The sequence below is a fragment of the Nelumbo lutea genome, chromosome 1 (genome assembly GCF_056320005.1).
Source record: "Nelumbo lutea isolate HS-2025 chromosome 1, American lotus-T2T, whole genome shotgun sequence".
Classification (NCBI taxonomy): Eukaryota; Viridiplantae; Streptophyta; class Magnoliopsida; order Proteales; family Nelumbonaceae; genus Nelumbo; species Nelumbo lutea.
In genome coordinates, this window is record NC_142684.1 from 1,661,435 (window position 1) to 1,678,608 (window position 17,174).

The 17,174-nt window shown below is 36.3% G+C and overlaps 1 pseudogene across 1 annotated transcript; it reads right to left on the minus strand.

Annotated features, from left to right (window-relative positions):
• Positions 1-1,063: 1,063 nt before the first annotated feature.
• Positions 1,064-11,211, minus strand: LOC148873173 (uncharacterized; annotated as a pseudogene). The gene is made up of 3 exons (XR_016094858.1): positions 11,074-11,211; positions 9,856-9,969; positions 1,064-1,855 (listed from the first exon to the last, which is right to left on the minus strand). The product of XR_016094858.1 is annotated as an uncharacterized LOC148873173 (transcript).
• Between the last annotated feature and the right edge of the window lie 5,963 nt (positions 11,212-17,174).

The following is a 17,174-nucleotide window of genomic DNA, read 5'->3' on the forward strand; positions in this document are numbered from 1 at the left end:
AAATGATTAATGCATTATTGGTGAAATTTAAATTTCACAATTTAAACTAATGTAGTATGTTTTCCTTGTATTTGTACCTTGTTCAACCTTATATTTGATATAATTAATGTATGTATGGGACTGTGAGTATTCTTGGGCGATATTTGGTTTGAGAATGAAACAGTGTTAAAGGTTGTTGAGTTGCTTGCTAAATTTGTGAAAGGCTCGGTTTGGAAAGAATGCAAATACAAAGATCATTAATGTGTGAAAATGCCAAGCTGGTTTAGTTTTGAAATGATAATTTTGTACTCTTGCCAAATAATTTTTAGTTGTGATATGTACAAACACAAATCCTGAGATTGAAATATTTCTTTTTAACATTGATTAACTTTGAGTACAAAGTCTATTTTGTTCTCATTAAACACGTCTTAAAATCTGTGTTTGCTGTGATTTTCAAAACTGCACTCTTACCAAACACTAGCAAAACTGATCAAGAGTGCAAATATACACCGAACTGACATTTGCAGTCTTCCCAAATGGAGCCTTCCAAACTTCCTATTTTTCTTATTTTCTATCAAACCAAAACAGAATGTTTCAATGCTTATGTACATATTTCCATTGTATCCATGCATATGCAAAGCATATCAAATATATGTCCATTTCTTACCTTACCTGACACCAATACTTTGAACATGACCCCAAATCCAAATGGAGCCTTGTTTTTCGAATAAAAGATTCAGCTTTCAATAGATCCAACCCACCCAAACCGGTCTGTTCAAAATGGAAAAACTTTGGCTGTTGGGGTCAACAGCCTCTGCTGTTGAGAACATTTTTGGGTATACCACGTTACCAGAGTGGGGTAAAATAGTAATTGCATTTTAACCATAAACATAGACATGAGCGTGAATTGGTGAACGTGTCCAGCCTAAAAACGCTCTCAACAGCATAGGATGTTGGCCCCCAACAGCCAAAGTTAACTCGTTCGGGGAAGATCAACAAGAACAATTCACTAGAAGCAAGAATTCCAAATAAATGGTTGAGTACATCTCTCACTCGATGAAATGACTACTTGTGCATCACAACATTTAGCCGCATATACTGTATATTTTTAATATAATAATGAAGCAACCAAACAAGCCAAAAATAAGAACAAAATTTTGAAGCATCAATACCTCTCTAAGAGTCGAGCAGAAACTGCTCTAAGTTTTGAATAGACCTTACCTGCTGGGGACCCTAAAATAAGGCTACAAAGAGATTCCCTAGCAACCTTGATATTTGAGAAAGATCCTAGTATGTGAATCTTAGTATCAGCTATCACAATACGTGTGGTTGTAGCGTTCTCAATTGTGAACTTTGTCTTACCCCCTTTACCAGACAGCCTACCAATTGCACGAGACAAGTGTTCACCATGCAATGTCTTAACATCCTTGATCTCAAAAGAATCCACATAGAGCTCATCCACACGCAGTAATGCAAGCGCATCATTGACTTCAAAACCAAGCATGAAGGCATGAACAAAATCGGCACATTTCTGTAAGTTGCTTATATCAGGTGTGTCCGATCTTGTCTTCAACTCAACCTTGCGAGTCTTGAGATTCATGCGTATGTCAATTTTCATCTGTTCATAGATTGGAGTGTAGATTTCCATCCATGCCATTCTTGAGGGGTGTGAACCGATGTGGGGGAACAGAAATCTTACGAAATTGAACTCGTCCTTCAGATATTTCATGAGCCTTCAATGGCTCAAATTTTGGTTTGACCGGAAAAATTCCAGATGCAACATTTGGTTCTGAAACCTTCTCAACCTCCATGGAAGAGGATCCACTGGATTGCATGGTAAAATTCTGTCACAAGTCCAAAGTTTCCAAGGAGATACCTAGCAATTGCATAAAATTTCAATCAGAAAGTCGAGGCAAAATAGAGAGGGTATGTGCAACTAGAGTTATAAAATTATACCCAGAAACAAGAGGTTGTGACAAAAATACATACTTCTAAGCAATATAGAATTTTTTATAAAAGGTGAAGTATCAAAAAGTTACAGGGGCTTCCAACCCCAAACACTTCTGTACAGTGAGAAACTGTGGAAAATTAACTTCTTCATTGATTACATTAGAACTTTCCAAATAAACTTTTTGCAAAAAGAAACTTCCCTCTGCGGGCAATCCCCAAAGCAGTGGACTTTGCAAAAGTGTCTAGAAAACATAATAGAAGAGTCAGGACTCTCATATATCTGCCTTGAATGGGAAACCTAATGGTTTATTTTGGGGATGCTGGTTAGCGGATGGTATAAATTCTAATGTTTCTTTTTCAAAATATATTAGCTTTGTTTTATGTTTCTAGGAAAGGAATAGAGCTGCTGCTCATATTGTAGTTCATAACTTTAAAAACATCTCGTTTTGCGAGGGTGTGGTATGAAATCTGTCCATCTTGATTCCTCAAAGTTTTGTATCAGGACAGGTTTATCTCATTTATCTAATGAATTAGTATCTTTATCCATCAAAAGAAATCAGTGAAAAAAGGACTAAAGCATGGAGCTTAAGAAGCAATGAACGAAGAGATAATCTGTGGACTACAATGATGAGTTGCTTAACATACAACCCACAGGCCACAGGAAAATACCAATACCTCTTTTCATGAGGTTTTCTTTTGTAGGACATTTATTAAGAGCTGCTGTCCATAGCAGAAAAGCAATCCACGAGACCCTTTGAGTGCCATACAATCCTTGCCAGAAAGGAATTGATACCACAATTTGTAGTCTGAGCACCCCATATTTAATAGTGAATTCTCCTAACTTCTCCCTTTTCCAACATCTACTGTCAACTTCCAAAACCCTTGGACTGCAACATTGAAATCTTTGAAAATATTGCCACCTTCTCACCCATCAAATAACAACAACAACAACAACAATAATGCCACCACCTCATCCAATTCCCCAATCAAACAAATTTCTAGAGAATTGCAGGGTCCAGATTGCCTTATCATTTACTATCTCATAGCATTGTCTAACCCTTGTCTCCTTGTCTTCAGTCATAATGTAGAGCTTTGGAAAAGGTCTCTCCAGGGCCTCTAATCAATCAGGCATCCTACCAAAACCTTAACCTGGAACCAATCCCAATCTTAAAGGAAAAACTTGAGTTAAAGAACTAAAAAGGCTATTCAGTCACCTTCCAAACTGAGCATCCAAAAGTCCAAAAGAAGGCAGCACCTTATTTGGATCCCAACCTCTATTTCTCAATTCAAGCTTTATTTCTATCAAATATCTCCAGATATTGTTTTACTCAACACAAAATCACTAAAACCATTTACAGAGGACATTAAAGTGTTTCAGACTTCCTATGCACAACCTCCCCTGCTTTTTGGCTTACATACTGCATCTTAATTTACTAGATGAAAGGAATGGGAAAATAGGATTCATGAACCCCATATTGATGGGACAAGGCTTAGATGATGATGATGATGATGATGATGGATTTTTCTGGTACCCTTCCATCCTTCCCACAAGAAATTCCTTTGGATTTGTTCCAGTTTTCTAGAAACTTTTGTATGGATGAAGAACAAAAGGAAATAATATGATGGAAGGTTTTCCAAAGTACTCTTTATCAGCATAACTCTCTTATTTTGAAAGAGACCTTGCCTTCCAATAAGCAAGTTTTCTTTCTGATCCTTGTCTACATTTTCCACTCTCCTCACCAGAATAATGGTACTCTTGTTTAGGTTAATATTTAACCTTGAGACCACTTCAAACCATCACAGTACCCAATGAGATAAAGTATCTGTTGTCTAGATGCTTCCAGGAAAAAATATAATATCATATGCAAACTGTAAGATTTTCAAATTTCTCCCACCTGATTCACTCTAAAATGTTGTTACAAGTGCACTAAAGCAATGACTAGTTGTTTTTTCCTTTCTAGTCAATGTGATGACTAATTAGTGCCTAGGCACTAACCAAGGATTAAAATTTCACAATGTATCAGCCAATACATATCGTATTGGTAGGTAACTGATACGCAAAATCCTTGGTGTTTGGGGGTAAACCCTATTTCAGGGGGTAAACAGGCCTTATACGACCTCCCTGAATAGGTTTGAAAAAAAAAACTAAAAAAATATAATGCATGCTGTTACAAAATCGGGCGTATCAGACTATATCAATACTTTGAACCTGGGCGCTGACTAGTTAATAAAGAAAGTTCTAAATTTAAGATATTGATGCAATCTCATAAATTTAAAAATATAGACTAAATTATGCAAAAAAAAAATGATATTGAACATTTAGTTTACAGTCTTTGTTTTGCAAAGAAACAGTCGGGCCATAGAGGATTGGATGGGAAATTACAGAGTGCAACTCCATACCAACATACACTGATTTATGTGCCATTTGTTTGTGCCCAGTTGATAAGGATCCCTTTCCCTTTTCTTTCAAACACTAGCCTCCCAGACTTACTTTGAGGTGGAGCACTATCCAACTCTCTTCTCTGATTTGCATGCTCTTATTTGGTCTGATGCAGCTCAGCTCAACCAACAGGTGATCTTCTTCGGTTGTACTGACGATTGATTCATAGCCACTTGGTTCTTTTGCTGCCTCATTACCTTCTATGTGTTGTCCTCCAAGAACCATTTTACTCCATCTGACAACCAATGGCTAGAATTTTCTAAAACCCCCTCACCCTCCTCCCTAATTTGCATCTCATTTACACCATACCAATCTTTTTATCTTGTCAGCATGATAAATAATTTACCTTCCAATATCACCTTTGAAATTTGACTTTCCTTGGTGTCCTATGACTTCAACCAATCATTGACTTGGCTAGTCAAATCATTCAACCCATCACCCGGTCATAATTCTGGCTCAAGTTAACCCCTAACCTACTAAAACATGACTAATCATTGACTCAACCAATAACCTAGTGATCAAGCAAGAGAATTATCAATTTGACCACTGCAAAATCAATATTCAATTTAGTGATTTTTATTTTCATTTTCAAAGGCTATAAATTATAGTATTTTTATTCTTTGAATAATTATATATTTTACTTGACTACCTTTTTGTATATATTTTCTATTTATATTCATCCTGTCTGGCATCTCTATTATCCCCTTTGAATGGGAGAGAAGGATGGGAAAGAGTGTCTGTGGTAATGATTCCAAGACTGACAACATAGAGAGAGAGAGAGAGAGACCAAAGAAGCTAATGGCAGCAACAGTAGTAGCGACAACAGCAACGGTAACTACAAGTCCCTTGTCTTTCTTCAATCTCTCTCTAAAGATTATAAATGAAAACTTAAGATAATATTCTAATCCAATGGTTGTTAGTTTTTTAACATCAATTTAGGGGCTATTGTTGTTTTGACTAATAGACCTTTTTTTTAATCAGTAAATCAGAAACCTTTTATTAATTAAAGTGACTTTGAAAATACAATACTATAAAACCAATGACCCATTCGACCCATGCTATATAAAACCAATTACCCATTCAACCCATACTATAAAACCAATGAACTGCCACCCAAAAAGAAAACCAGGTTGACCACTAGATCAGGTGTTAAACATTGGTCAAAAAAGCACTAACCACTTTTCCTTCTACAGGTAATGGAGGGCCATAATCTCCTACTGGCTTCTCACACTAATCTCCATTGTCCATCAGGAATCAGGTCAATTTCCTAATTTGAATCTCATTTAAAAATTCCAAAACCAAGCTTTCTATTCAATCACCATAATGAACCACTTCCCTTACAATATCAGACTTTGAAATTTGAACTTCATTAGTGCTGAAACAATTCTAACCACTTTGCTTTCTGTAGGTAACAGAGGGTCATCATCACGTACTTGCTCCCACACCAATCCCCATCATTTGTCAGGTTAGCCAATAACGCCACATCATTGACTTGTGTAAGAAACCCTCTCTCCATGCAGCAAACTTGCTTGAAATCTGTTATCTTCTTCAATAATGACAACAAAGGTTCTTTTTTTATTAGTAAGGATAAATTTTCTTAAACTTCAAATTGAAGGAATTACATCAAGGTGGAAAATTCTCCACCAGAAAAGACTTTAGATTTTTTCCTAAAGAAAATTTATCTTGTAGTCCCTTGTTTAGCCAATGTGTCCGCCATCCCATTTGTTGTTCTTCTCACCCATCTAAAAGTAGCATTCATCTCCCTTGCTAAGGATTCTATTTCACAGACTGTATACCTATAAATCCATGGGATTTAGGTATTATTCTTTGTCCATGAGATAACTACTTGTGAATCCCCTTCCACCTCCAAGTTAAGAAACCCAAACTGCTTAGTAAATTTTAGACCCTGAAGTAGACTAGAATGGTTGAGTGGTCAAAGCACTTCAATATGGTCCCCAAGCTATCCAATTCATGAACTAATAATAAGCAAAGAACTTGAACGTTCACAAAAGTGAATCACAATCAAATGGAAATTCAGACTTAAAATGAAAATACTACTTGCTACTATTCATAAATAGTAGAATTAAGCAACAACAATAGAAATGTAAGAGGAAGTAGAGGAGACTTATGGTTGTGATATTGAATTAGATTACCAGAAACCAAAGAATTAAAAAATGAAAAAGAAAAAAGAAATGAACAAAGTAACAGAACTCTTAAATTCCATCTATCCTCCTTAGATTTCTTAACCAGCAGTGATGGTGCCTTGCCTCCTTGCCACCTTGGCAGTGGATTGGAAAAATTCCCTTCTCTCAGCATAGTTTTCAAGGCACCAAGGCAAACGTAGGTGACAGGGGAGCACTTAGTTTCCTAAGCATCGATTAATGTCCCATTTTTTTTATCAATAACAGAACCAATTTTGTTAAAACAAGAAATTTAGTACAAAGAAGGGGGAGGGATAAACACTCTTAGCCCTCCCCAAAAGAAAGATTACAGTACAGCTCAACATAACTCATTTCTTCCCACCCCTTGTAATTAGCAGTGTATTGGCAACAGCATTTGCATCTCTTTTGACCCAATTACAAGACACCTCTACCCCTTGCAGCAATTTAACAGCTTTTTTCTTCTCATGGATGTAGCACCACCATCCCTCTTCCTCCTTTTTTTTGAAGCCAACTAATTACAAGCTTCAAATCACCTTCTATTACCAACTTCCTGATATTCAGCTCTTTAGCCTTTTGGATCCCTTCCATAACAACCACAGTTTCAGCTCTCAAGGAATCCCCTCCACCAATTTGGTCTAAGAAGAGTGCAATGATGTTTCCTTCTTCATTTTGAAAACTCCTCCAATGCAAGAAGGACCTGATTACCTTCACTGCTACCTTCTAAGTTTTTTTTTTTTTTTGATAGAAAACAAAAGCGCTACACAACACGGGGGTAGCACACCCCACAAAGTCACTACAACAAATAAAATCTAAGTCCCCAAGAAGACAAACAGGATCAGAAGCAACGACACCACCATAAACAAAGTGTGCCCTATTTGCAGTCCAGTCCGCTGCTTGATTCGCTTCATGGTACACATGCTTGTATCAAACTCTATCTTCCATATGCTCCTTCATCTGCAGACAGTCCAAGACAATGCTTCTAAGGTTCCAAGGAGGAGGAGTCAGGCCCTTGAGACATCTAATGACAAGATTCGAACCCCCTTCAATAATAATCTGGTATTCGTTGAAATTTGTGGCCAAGTTGTGAGTAGACCTGTTCATGGGCCGGGTTGTCTTGGGTTTGGGTTGGGCTTTGTATATGTATCAACAAAATGTACTCAGGCCGGGGCCCGAGCCTAGCCCGACTATCGGGCCTAAGTCTTGAGCCAGAGCCCAGCCCTCATATAAAGCTTGAATCCTGGGCCCAAGCACGGCCATAAATTTGAAAATAGAAATTTTTTTCTTTTTTTATTCAATAAAAAAGTGTTTTATTTATATTAAAAACCTTCAAAACTCAAAAATAATAAACATCTCACTATTACTTAGAAAAAAGGAGAACAACAAAGAAATAATATTGTATATATATTTTTATTAAATAAAATATATTTTTATTATTTAATATATAGTATCAAGTTGGGCTCGGGCTCAGGTCAGGCTTTTTCGAGAAAGCCCAACCCCAAGGACCTAAAATTATGACCAAGCCCAACTTAATAACGGGCTTGGCAGGGCTAGCCTGTCGGGCTACCCAGCCCATGAATAGGTCTACTTGTGAGCTTCCCAAGCCGCCCATGCCTCCACTACATTAAGCAAACTGAATTCATCGAAAGCCTTAAATGCTTTCTCAAGAATAATTTGAGGGGAGTCCTCTTATCATTGAAAGTCTTTTGGTTTTTGTTCTTCCATATATGCCAAAGGATACAAGCATATTTCTCCTTAAGACGGTTTCCTTCAATCACATCATTTTCGTGCACAGCTTTCCATCACTTCAAAACATCCATACTATTCCATTTAGGAAGTCAATGTTAATACCTGAAATCTCCCAAACTTGCTTAGAAGATGGACACTTAAAGAAGATGTGGATGTGGTCCTCTGGGGATCCACATCTGTTGCAATCTCCATTAATATCAACCCCCCTCCTTCTTAGGAGGTACTTCGATGGAAGTCTACACTTTAGTAGAAAATATAAGAAAATTTTTAATTTTGGAATACTATTTAATCTCCATACTATTGAATTCCAATTCAGTTGAGTCACTCAACTACAGACAGTCCCACACCTGAGATTATAAGTCACTTTAAGTTGAAAATCCCCTTTGGATTAAGGCTCCAAACTAGATTATCTTCCTTATTACCTTTAGGGTAAATGTTGATTTAATTTTATTCCAAATATCAATAGGAACCAATGTCCAAATCTCATTTTCTTTCCAAATTCCTCTCTCTCTCTCTCTCTCTCTCTCTCTATCAATGAAATCGCTTACTAGAGCATTTTCTTGAATTTCCTGCAAAGGGTCGAAAGAATCAATCAAGGGGCATTTACAAACCCAATTATCCGTCTAGAATATAATAGCAGCCCCATTTCCAAAAACCCACTTAAGGCCCATTCTCAGGAGCTCTCTGGCCTCCAAAATACCCCTCCAAACCAAAGAAACACCCTTCCTTTTCATGGCTTCCCAAAGATTTTCTTTCCTTAAGTATTTTCCTCTCACAATTTTAACCCACAGATTATCCTCCTCAATAATTATCTTCCATCATAGCTTTGCAAGACTTGCTTCATTAAACCATTTGAGGTTTCTTAACCCAAGACCTCCCCATCTTTTAGGGATACACACTCTTTTCCAATTCATTAGATGAAAGGATTTTTTACCACTATTATTATCCCACAAAAGATTTCTTTGAAATTTTTCAATTTCCTCAATGAAACCATTAGAGAGCGGGGACCACAGTGGCCTAACCACCTCCTTAGCTGGAGCAGAATCAGTCACTTCTCTCCACTTTCTCATCACCTCAATGCCAAGAACATCTCTGAAAATATCCAGCCACTCCCCTCCACTTCCTCATCACCTCAATGCCAGGAACATCTCTGAAAATATCCAAAGACTTTACCCAATGGACTACCTTGATGGTGATAGCTTGGATGGCATCTTCTATACTTGATTTTTCATGGAAAAACGTTTGATTCCTCTCCTCCCAAATTGTCCAACACACGGCTTCCCTTGTACATCTCCACAGTATTCTTCCCCTCTTTTTTGAAAGCATCACTTAGTGTCAAGAGAAAAAAAAAGAATAGAACAAAAAGGGGATGCGCCCCTATTTTTTCCATTGAAATGGAAGTAAAAGAAGGATAGAGCCCCTATTTTTGTCTTAGAAGAAAGAAAACGTGAAAGAAAAATCTCAGAAATAATGGAGAAGTGTTTCAGCTTTAAAAAAAGGATGAAGAAAATTTTTTCTTCCAAAAAAAGAAAAAGAATGGGTGGACACCTTTTTTTAAGAAGAAGAAGAAGAGCATACCTTCTGCAATTCTGCAATTGGTTCATTTCCCTTCTACAGAGACGTAGAACCCCTAGCAAAGATAGATGTCAAACTCGTTTCTTCTTCAAGGTCTTCGAATATCTACCAAAAACCCTAACAAAATAAGAAACTAATAAAAAATTTATTATCTTATGAAAGAAACAAAAATAATGATTTGGTATATCATGCTTATCTTTATATTATAGACTTAAAATATAAAAATATAAGAAATATATAAGCCTTGGCAACTTATGTCTCCTAGTGAAAGAGAAGAAGGCAGTGGCAGGTTTGTGAAAAAAGCCATCCAGGTTAGAAAAAAATTCACCTTGACAGTAGATTGTGGAAAAAAACCCTTAAGTGTAGCCAGCACCTACTCTACTTCTCCAACTAATCTAATCTTGGTAAACAGACTACAATTAGAAATACTTTAAGATACTTATAGCAGAGTGGAAATACACCCTCCCAAGCAAATATTGATGCAATAGTTGATCTCAAAAAGTGGTAAATGCAACATGGAATAATGACTTGATTCTTATGTATTAGCCTCTTCTTCTGAATAATATTTGGAATTTTTCCAACTGGATCACAATAAGAAACATGGAGCTCAAGCATTCTAACATAGGTGAAATTATCTTTTACAAAGAAGATACCAGACTTTTGGACATGGAACTTTTAACAGGGAAATATAAGATTTTTGGAATCATTAACTTCGATTGCCGCACATATAATGTTAAGGAATAATCTGAGAATGGATGTGTCTGCTATTTCAATTGGGAAAGATCGTTTTCAAACCTCGCCCTGTGACATCAATGATCGAGAACCAAGAATATAAATCTATTTTAAGAGTAGCATGAAGAATATTGAAACACGCCATAAGAAACCCGCACCATAATATTCTCTACCTATAACCGATAATATTCTCCTCCCAAAACACTCGCGGGAGAATCTCAACGTAGAAGAGAGATATCAGGCAAAACCTATAATATTCTCTGTCTCCACATAAAATAATGCACCACCTTCCTTGCAACTTAAAAGAATATGAATTTAAAAAAGATGAAACATTAATAAGGTAAGGAAAAGCAGTAAGGAGATTAAAGAAACAAAGCAAATGAAAGAGACTAACCATAGAAAATTTGCAAGCACTGAGAAATGAAACGATCAAAATGACAGTTGATCTTAAAAGGAAAAAAGAGGGAGACGGATGTAAGAACAGATTACCAGTCTCTCGATCCGAACTACACTTGAGCGGCGAAGCGGTCACCTCTAAAGCCGCAACTCGGATGAACGACCGAACCCCTGTTGGTGCGGAGAGAAATTTGTAAGTAGTAAAGCTCTTAGTGCAGATGTGCTACAGTTTTTCTCTCCGGCCTCCGCTCAACCCGACCGCTGGTCGGCTATGGCTAAAATGCCGACTCCGTTCCTACAAACTTTCAAATATTGTCACAAGGATCAAACTACCATTATCGGGTATTTTAGTGGCCAAAGGATTAAGGTATTATACGATACTCCGGGTGTAGGGCGTATCCATGGATACCCATGGTCATGGATACGTATCTTATGAGTCAGCACGATGGACCTTCATATCGGATCGTATCGCACTGTATAGATTGATACAATCTGATACACAGTGATATAGAGGCATATACGCGCTTAGTTTGACAAAACTGTATATTGACTATTTGATATTGTTTTTCATCTTTAATAAAAATTAAAAATTAGTATTATAAAAACTGAAATAAATAATTTAAAATTTAATTTTTCCAAAAAAATTAATAAAAACTAAAAATTATAAAATAATATATTTCATCTACCTTAGATGATTTATATATTTTATTTTACACATAATTATATATTAAAAATAAAAAAATAGTTGTTATTTGAAAAAATAGAGTTATTATAACAAAATTCATGGAAAACATAAAATTATAATTATAAAAACTGAAATGAATAATTTAAGATTTAATTTCCCCAAAAAGTTTAACAAAAACTTAAACTTAAAAATAATTTATTTTATCTAGCTTAAATGATTTATTTGATTTATTTGATTTATTTTATATTTATATGTAAAATAAAAGCATTATATGTTAAAAATGAAAACATATTTATTATTTAAAAGAGTTGTTATTTAAATAAAAATACTAAATTTATAAATATTCCCCAAATTAAGTAAAATTGAAAATCATAATTATAAAAATTGAAAGAGTGATAATTACTATATGATGTTTGAATGTTCTAGAGTCCAGGTATTGTTTACTATAATATTTCTCTTGATCTTTGTATTGGACAAGTTGCATATGATACGTTTTGGAAATGTATAGATACGAATGAAAGATATAAAAATGCTTGAGTACACTAGGAAAATACATATAAATCACATAAATACATTAATAATACTAATCCAAAAGCTGAATTATCTATGAATAAGATATAAACACATAACAAATGCATACTTGAATATAATAAATTATCAATTGAAACAAAGCCTTAGGGGTCAAAAACTTATGGTCCTCATAGTTAACCCACCCAAAACTATTAATTGCTCAACCATTCATTAGCCCATCAACATGATACGCCACCTTGCGAGATTCCAACCTCATAGGAGAAATCCCCAATTGGGGGGAATCAGAAATGCTCATAAGACATTGATATAGATTCCCCCAAAAGGAAGAAGCAAGAGGAAATGATTTCATCCTTAGGGAACTAGGAAAGAAAAACTTTGAAAGCAGGGCTAATACAAAAGCAAAAGCAAAAGCAAAAGCAAAAATGCATACACATCACTATGGAAATTACTAAGATTCCGAAAAAAATCCTAATCTAGCTAGTAAACAGCCTCTTCCCATGACAAGAAGTATCAGATGAGGCACCAAACTTTTAATCCTCCTCCATCAACTAAGGCCATGTTTGGTTTGAAGGAAAATGTAGGAAAAGGTAGAGAAACCTTTACAAACTTTGTATTGGTTTCCCTGTCTTTCCCTACCTTTTCCTTCAAACCAAACATAGCCTAATAGTATATGGACTGCAGTGATCAGAAAGGTAGATTATCACCAACACTAGACAAACCAGTAATCACAAACACATCTTCCAAGGTAATGAAAAACTTCCCCTAAGTAGACCTCAATCTACTAGAAAAAAAAGAGGATTGCGAGCACAAAATTACACTATCTCACAAGTTGCTCAAAAGAAGAATCATAAGATCTCCATACAAAATTTAGAAATGAATGACCATGAGATTATCATCGAGAAGCCACCAACTCCATGAACTCTACTTTCTTGTTACAACCAAATGTATCAAACATGGTTTACAAAACCGGATCGGAGCTGAACCGGTCTGTTAATCATTCGAATCGTTCAAACCATTTGAACGGTTTTGACCTTTTTTTTTTTGAATTTTTTTTGTCAAAACGGGCCGAGTATTCAGTTCAGATGGTTGGACCATTCGACCCAATAACCGGACCCCTGACCAGTTCGATCACCGGATTGGTTTTAAAAACCATGGTAGCAACTATATCAGCAACCTGCCACAGTCCAATAGATTTTAATCTACTGGCAAAAATAGGAATCGCAAGCATAAGATTACACCAACTCACAAGTTTTTGCAAGAAAGACTCGAAATCTCCATACAAAATTTAGAAAATGTTGTTTTGCCAACTTCAAAAGGCATGAAATCATACGGTAATGGTAGTTCACGACCAAGATCTACAGCTAGTTGAAGCTAGAGGAACATGCTTCTACAAATGGTTTAGTGCCTCTACGACACTACATTTACGCAAGACCTTGCCCCATCCAACACATTAATTACAATACTAATATCCAAAACCCCAAAATGTCATTGAAAAGAAAGAAATTTAGGATAATGAACCCTCTATACAATGGAAAAGAGAATAAGCGCAGGAAGTATACATAGTAAGGCACAGGAAGAACCGTTTAGTTTGTACTCGGAATCAAAATCGGAAATGAAATGGAAATCCTTTGGAATTGGAATTGGAACGGTCCATTCATATAGTTTGTTTGATTCAGAGAATGAGATTTCATTCCCAAGGAAAAGGCAGGGAATGGCCATTCCCTCAAATAGGGAAATACCATTACAGCAGGAATAGGAATGAGATTCCGATTCCGTGCGACCAAACAATTGAAAGAATCAGAATAGCTCATTCCAATTCTGATTCCAGATCCCTATTCCCACGAACTAAACCGGGCCTAAGACTTAGAAGATTAGTAAAGATGCACCTCAACAAATAATTCATCTTATATAGCTGATAGAAAGGCAAAATCATTACACCATACATCAATCTCCAAAATATATGTAAAGATGCGCCTCAACAAATAATCCATCTTATATAGCTGATACAAAGGCAAAATCATTACACCATACATGTAGTTGGCGCTTATCAAAAATGAGATTGGCTTCAGTCAGTGCATGGCCAACAGTCTTTACAACCTTACATCAGGAACATCTCCCTATTTAATTGCTTTATTTCATGGGAGATATTCCCAATGTAAGACTGTTGGAACGCAATCTGCACTGATTGAATCCGGTTTATCAAAAACATCTTGTCAATAGAGAAACTTCCCAAGGAAGTTACTTGCGTTATGTCTCCCCCTTAAGCGGAAGTTTTGAAATTAAATTAAACAGCATTGTTAGGATCAATATTGAAAAACAACCTCGCCCCTAACAAGTTTAACAAGCTTTGCCCCACCACCATAAAACCCCAAACAATAGCCTCGCCCTGCAAATAATACACACCATCATTAACAGATTCGTGGAAATAAACTTGAGGGGGTTGATCTTTTGATAAATTCTTCAAATATGTGGGGGCTAATCTTTCAAATAAATTTCCTCAAAAATTTGGGATCTGATCTTTCTAAAAATTCTTTACACATTTGGGAGATAATCTTTCAAATAAATTTCCTCAAATTTTGGGGGCTGATCTTTCTAAAAATTCTTAAAACATTTGGGGGCTAATATTTTAAATAAATTTCATCAGAATTTTGGGGACTGATCTTTCTAAAAACTCTGTAAACATTTGGTTTTTGATCTTTTAGATAAGTTTCTTCAGATATTTGGGGGCTAGTCTTTTAAATAAATCTCCCTAGTATTTTGGGGCTAATATTTCAAAATCTCTCTAAAGCAAAATTGTTTTTGAATTTTGGGGGCTAATCTTTCCGAAAATTTTCAACAAGTATATTAATTTTGGAAACTTTAATCCCCTAGATTTCACTCCCAAAATGGGGGCTAATGACTAGTAATAAGGGTCAAATCACCCAACCATTTTTCTACTTAACAAATGGATTTCTCTCTTGTCAAGCAAGGGGGATAATGTAAGATAGTGAATATGTATTTAAGGGTAAAGAAGTAAATCCCAATTGATATGCATAACGAGGTATGATCCATCACAAGACTTTAGGATTAGGGTTTTTGTTAGAGGCGCTCTCATATGGATTTCTTTTGGGGTGGCTCGAGTCCTGAAGGAAGCCGCCCATCTTGGCTCTCCTTCCCCTTCCTCCTTCTAGTTTCTCTCCCTCTCTCTCTCTGTTTTGAGAGAACCTTCCTCTCAAGTTTTCTTGAGGATTCATCTTGAGTTTTCTCAAGCTTTTGGGTGACCGTTACTGGTGGGTGTGGCTTTACGATTGACATCTTTGTTTGAATATGTTCACGATTCTCCAGAAGATGCTGTTCAAGGTGAGTTCCATTCCTAGTTTTTTCGATGATGGTAGTCGTTTGGATTTCTACTGGCAAATTCGCTCGCCATATGTGGTGGTTTGGAGATGTGTTTCTCTACTTCTGTTGGTGACATTTATTCACCTTTATTTGGTTGTAGAAGTTCTTTATATTCTCATTCATTCATTTCTATATTTTATTCTCTTGAGAAATTGTTTCTGGGTTTTTCTAATTGACCTGTTCGGTTTCTTTATATCAATCTCTTGATTGAATGAAATATGAATCCTATAGGCGGTTCAAAAAAAAAGATCGATATGCATAACAAGGCTTAAACTAAATAACAAAACAAAAACCTTGCAGCATATAAAAGAATATAGTATTACAAAATTAAATTGATTTGACCTTGCAAAGCCATGCTTAACCCCATGTTATTATCACGTAAGTCGTTGCCTCGTGAAGTCATGGTATCATAGCCTTGCAAAGCCACAATGTCTCAATCTCGTGACTCACCTCGTTGCATTATGTCATACCTCATGAGATGCCTCACAAAGTCATGGTATCCCAACCTAGTCACCTCGTCAAATTATGTCCTACCACACGAGTCATCTCGTGAAATCACGATATCTTAACCTCATGAGCCACGTTATAAAGTAGGAGTGTAAATGGATTGAATTTGTTGGAGAAGATGGGGTCACTGTAACTTTGGAGGAGAAGCTCTAAGGCCTGTCTGAACACACTGTCTTTATAACGTTATTTGTCCCCACTCAGTTGCACTAAGTTTGTTGTTGGGTTACAGGCAAATTCGTTCTCAGGATACAACAGAGCCTTGGGTGAGAATCTGCAACCAGCAAAGTTGAAGAGTCTCCAAAGAAACCCTCTGTGAGACTGTAGCAGACAGGACTGAGAGAGAGAGAGAGAGTGAATTTCAAAATTGTGTATTTTGGAGTCTGATTCATGCTCCTTAAATAACTTGTAAAGAGGTATGAAGAAAAGTTAAGTGCTGATTTAGAGAAGGCACCTTGAATAATCACAATTTCAAACATTGTGACTGTTTAAAAAGTAGTTAACAGTTGGTGACTGTTAACTTTGAATTGTGCCTCTTGATCACACCTGATCGAATCGTGACCGTTGATCTCATCAACGGTGATCAGCAGTCATCAACGCACCAAAACTAGAGTCGCCCATTGCGAGCCACGCGGGTGTGAGCAAAGTGCGCCTCTAAAGCGCCTCATTGCGCCGCACACACGCGCGCGCATGCATTGCGTGGTATCGAATCCCCATACTCATCTCTACTAATTCTAAGGAGTGTAAATCAGCTCCTATTGAAATACTGAAAACAAACCTTATAATTATCCAATGTGGGACAAGTTCAAAATCGGGTTTTTGTAAGAGAAAAACAGATTTTTCAATCAAGTGTGCAACTGCAATTTCTCTTCTAATTGATCAATCAAACCCATTGGATTTAATCTCTTATGATATTGAAATCCAACAATCCCCCACATTGATTGATCGATTACATAGTTCTCTCTCAATCCAAACTACTATGACATAGTTATGCATACAAAAGGTGTTTATCAACTTAAACCTCTTGTTAGTATAGTTATCTCATAGCCTTGTCAAAGTTATTGGTGGTAAGACCTTAAACCAATTACTCTCAAGA